General features: G+C 48.0%; 1 long non-coding RNA gene across 1 annotated transcript; it reads left to right on the top strand.

Moving 5' to 3' along the window:
- The first annotated feature begins 342 nt into the window (after window positions 1–342).
- LOC141134489 (uncharacterized) lies at window positions 343–3712 on the top strand. Its single transcript, XR_012243169.1, has 2 exons — window positions 343–648; window positions 3659–3712. It is a non-coding gene; the product is annotated as an uncharacterized lncRNA (long non-coding RNA).
- The last annotated feature ends 1385 nt before the right edge of the window (window positions 3713–5097 follow it).

The following is a 5097-nucleotide window of genomic DNA, read 5'->3' as shown; positions in this document are numbered from 1 at the left end:
GGGTTTCCTGTATGAGAACTACGTCGTTTTTTTGTGAGTGCATGTAGTTAAAAATTTTACGTCTTTTAATGGGAGAATTTAATCCCTGCACATTATGTGTAACTACCCTGAGAGTAGTTTGTACCTGCGGTGTATTAGCCATTGAGCAGAGGAGGGGAACGAACTGGGGCCACATCAGCACTTACCCAATCGAGTTCATGGAGGCCAAGATACATCACAGGCCTGGCAGAGTCCCCGGATGGCAGTAGACAACCCCGGGGTGTTTCCCCCCAGTCGACCTCTGTAAAGAGATTATAATAAGTGTCTTGTGAAAGAGAGATGAAGCTAAAGGAGACAGGAAAGGCGAAAGACAAGGAAGTCTTCCGAGGGATGGAGGTGACAGGATCCTCCATCTATGTGAAAGGTGAACTTTAGAGTCCCTCTAAGCGACTGGGACTACACTTGTCTAGAGAAGAGACGTAAATCTGTTCTTCCAGACAAGAGGGGGTGCATGAACATCACTCCAGCAGACAGGCCTCGAAAACTATGTCTCTAGGTATAACCGACAAAAAAAGGAGGCCTAAAATGGGTGCTAGGCTGTAACAGTAGTAACAGACAAAATATTTCACCCTAAGTAACCTCAAATAATGGAGATGTAAAATATAACAGGTAGGGATGAGCCGAACACCCCCCTGTTCGGTTCGCACCAGAACATGCGAACAGGAAAAAAGTTCGTTCGAACATGCGAACACCGTTAAAGTCTATGGGACACGAACATGAATAATCAAAAGTGCTAATTTTAAAGGCTTATATGCAAGTTATTGTCATAAAAAGTGTTTGGGGACCTGGGTCCTGCCCCAGGGGACATGGATCAATGCAAAAAAAAGTTTTAAAAATGGCCGTTTTTTCAGGAGCAGTGATTTTAATAATGCTTAAAGTCAAACAATAAAAGTGTAATATCCCTTTAAATTTCGTACCTGGGGGGTGTCTATAGTGTGCCTGTAAAGGGGCGCATGTTTCCTGTGTTTAGAACAGTCTGACAGCAAAATGACATTTTGAAGGAAAAAACTCATTTAAAACTACCCGCGGCTATTGCATTGCCGACAATACACATAGAAGTTCATTGATAAAAACGGCATGGGAATTCCCCAAAGGGGAACCCCGAACCAAAATTTAAAAAAAAAATGACGTGGGAGTCCTCCTAAATTCCATACCAGGCCCTTCAGGTCTGGTATGGATATTAAGGGGAACCCCGGCCAAAATTTAAAAAAAAAATGACGTGGGGTTCCCCCTAAATTCCATACCAGACCCTTCAGGTCTGGTATGGATTTTAAGGGGAACCCCGCGCCAAAAAAAAAAATAAAAAAACGGCGTGGGGTCCCCCCAAAAATCCATACCAGACCCTTATCCGAGCACGCAACCTGGCAGGCCGCAGGAAAAGAGGGGGGGACGAGAGTGCGGCCCCCCTCCCTCCTGAACCGTACCAGGCCACATGCCCTCAACATTGGGAGGGTGCTTTGGGGTAGCCCCCCAAAACACCTTGTCCCCATGTTGATGAGGACAAGGGCCTCATCCCCACAACCCTGGCCGGTGGTTGTGGGGGTCTGCGGGCGGGGGGCTTATCGGAATCTGGAAGCCCCCTTTAACAAGGTGACCCCCAGATCCCGGCCCCCCCCCCTGTGTGAAATGGTAAGGGGGTACATAAGTACCCCTACCATTTCACGAAAAAAGTGTCAAAAATTTTAAAAATGACAAGAGACAGTTTTTGACAATTCCTTTATTTAAATGCTTCTTCTTTCTTCTATCTTCCTTCATCTTCTGGTTCTTCTGGTTCTTCTGGCTCTTCTGGTTCTTCCTCCGGCGTTCTCGTCCAGCATCTCCTCCGCGGCGTCTTCTGTCTTCTTCTCCTCGGGCCGCTCCGCACCCATGGCATGGGGGGGAGGCTCCCGCTCTTCTCTTCTTCTTTTCTTCTCTTCTTCTCTTCTTCATTTTCTTCTCCGGGCCGCTCCGCAATCCATGCTGGCATGGAGGGAGGCTCCCGCTGTGTGACGGCGCTCCTCGTCTGACAGTTCTTAAATAACGGGGGGGCGGGGCCACCTGGTGACCCCGCCCCCCTCTGACGCACGGTGACTTGACGGGACTTCCCTGTGGCATTCCCCGTGACGTCACAGGGAAGTCCCGTCAAGTCACCGTGCGTCAGAGGGGGGCGGGGTCACCGGGTGGCCCCGCCCCCCGTTATTTAAGAACTGTCAGAGGAGGAGCGCCGTCACACAGCGGGAGCCTCCCTCCATGCCAGCATGGATTGCGGAGCGGCCCGGAGAAGAAAATGAAGAAGAGAAGAAGAGAAGAAAAGAAGAAGAGAAGAGCGGGAGCCTCCCCCCCATGCCATGGGTGCGGAGCGGCCCGAGGAGAAGAAGATAGAAGACGCCGCGGAGGAGATGCTGGACGAGAACGCCGGAGGAAGAACCAGAAGAGCCAGAAGAACCAGAAGAACCAGAAGATGAAGGAAGATAGAAGAAAGAAGAAGCATTTAAATAAAGGAATTGTCAAAAACTGTCTCTTGTCATTTTTAACATTTTTGACACTTTTTTCGTGAAATGGTAGGGGTACTTATGTACCCCCTTACCATTTCACACAGGGGGGGGGCCGGGATCTGGGGGTCACCTTGTTAAAAGGGGCTTCCAGATTCCGATAAGCCCCCCGCCCGCAGACCCCCACAACCACCGGCCAGGGTTGTGGGGATGAGGCCCTTGTCCTCATCAACATGGGGACAAGGTGTTTTGGGGGGCTACCCCAAAGCACCCACCCAATGTTGAGGGCATGTGGCCTGGTACGGTTCAGGAGGGAGGGGGGGCTGCACTCTCGTCCCCCCCTCTTTTCCTGCGGCCTGCCAGGTTGCGTGCTCGGATAAGGGTCTGGTATGGATTTTTGGGGGGACCCCACGCCGTTTTTTTATTTTTTTTTTTGGCGCGGGGTTCCCCTTAAAATCCATACCAGACCTGAAGGGTCTGGTATGGAATTTAGGGGGAACCCCACGTCATTTTTTTTTTAAAATTTTGGCCGGGGTTCCCCTTAATATCCATACCAGACCTGAAGGGCCTGGTATGGAATTTAGGGGGACTCCCACGTCATTTTTTTTTTTTAATTTTGGTTCGGGGTTCCCCTTTGGGGAATTCCCATGCCGTTTTTATCAATGAACTTCTATGTGTATTGTCGGCAATGCAATAGCCGCGGGTAGTTTTAAATTTTTTCCTTCAAAATGTCATTTTGCTGTCAGACTGTTCTAAACACAGGAAACATGCGCCCCTTTACAGGCACACTATAGACACCCCCCAGGTACGAAATTTAAAGGGATATTACACTTTTATTGATTGACTTTAAGCATTATTAAAATCACTGCTCCTGAAAAAACGGCCGTTTTTAAAACTTTTTTTTGCATTGATCCATGTCCCCTGGGGCAGGACCCAGGTCCCCAAACACTTTTTATGACAATAACTTGCATATTAGCCTTTAAAATTAGCACTTTTGATTTCTCCCATAGACTTTTAAAGGGTGTTCCGCGGCATTCGAATTTGCCGCGAACACCCCAAATTGTTCGCTGTTCGGTGAACTTGCGAACAGCCAATGTTCGAGTCGAACATGAGTTCGACTCGAACTCGAAGCTCATCCCTAATAACAGGAGGTGAATCTACATATTGCCTTGAAAAAAAAAAAAAAAAAAAAAAGAAGTAAAGTAAAACTGTGAACCATCTTAGGATAAGGATATTAAACTGGATCCAAATGGGCAGTGATACCCATGGTGAAGGGGATAAGGATGAAGGTCATTCCGGGTGAATTGCATACGCTAGGTAACACATTCATTGGTAGGGATGTAGGAGGAGCAGGTCCCTATGATGGACCCAGATAAATTGTGGATATCATCACTCCTCCTCCTCCTCTCGGACACCTCCATAGGGACATGGCCAAGAGGGGGATCCTGGCTATAAATTATGTCTAGTGCATTTTTTGGTAGGTTTCACAACCCCGGGAAGGTCTCCCCATGAGACCCCCTCGGCCCAGTGAAAAACTTCAGGCCAAGTGGTAACCATCCCACGAGGGATCAACCCGGGGTGCGATTCCCCCCAGACCACCTGAGAGGAAAGAAAAGCGTCCACGAGGACCGAACACGGCCCAGACAGCCACATAATCAAAAGAGTCATGGAGGGACTGTCTCCTTAGGTTTCTTGGACTTTACCGATTCCCATACTGGTGTCAGAGGGCTGGTTGGAAGTTATCTTTTCGCTGAATTTGGATTCGATCACGACGGTGTAGAATTAAAGTCCTGGCTGATGAGGCCCAATTGAAGCAGAACCTTTTCTCCTTCTTGGAGCGAAGCGGTGTATGATTTGCCTTTCCAGAGGAATTTTAGCTGAAACGGAAAGAGCCACCAATACTTGATAGCCTTGTCCATCAGGATTTGGAGGAGAGGTTTCAAAGATCTCCTCTTTTGTATAGTGGATTGGGAAAGATCTGCAAAAATTTGCAGTTGGTGGCCCTGGAAGATAATTTTAGGCATTGTTCTTGATTTCCACATTATTTCCTCCTTGAGTAAAAATATGGTTTGACCACGATGTCACGGGGAAGACCATCTGCTCTAGGCGGTTTGAGAGCCCTGTGAGCCCGGTCCAACTCCAATCTGTGCTGTGGGGTGTCAGGAAGTAAATCCTTAATGAAAGCTTGTATTGTTTCTGGTATGTCTTTATAAGACTCAGGGTGCCCCCTTAACCTGAAGTTATACCTTTGATTCCTGTTCTCCAGGTCATCAATCTTTGCATGCGCTGTTTCAAGCTGTTCCTGGAGAATCTGTATGCATGCAGTATTTTGATTTGTTCTAGATGAGGTGGCTTCCAGGTGTGTTTCTATTATTTCCATGCGGGTTCCTATATTCTGCAGATCGGCTTTGATATCATTTGTTATCTTATTAGCTGTGTTGGTTAATCCTCTGTCCAGGAGTACTGCAACTTTATTAAAGAGATCCGCAACATCAACAGGCTGGGGTAGGCCTGAGTCCCCAGGCTTTAGTAGTTGTTGTGACTGGGGAGAGCCTGCCTCAATGGGTGAAAAGTCTGCACCTGCCAT

This window comes from Aquarana catesbeiana, linkage group LG03, assembly GCF_042186555.1.
Source record: "Aquarana catesbeiana isolate 2022-GZ linkage group LG03, ASM4218655v1, whole genome shotgun sequence".
Classification (NCBI taxonomy): domain Eukaryota; kingdom Metazoa; phylum Chordata; class Amphibia; order Anura; family Ranidae; genus Aquarana; species Aquarana catesbeiana.
This window is presented reverse-complemented; position numbering and strand designations above follow the sequence as displayed.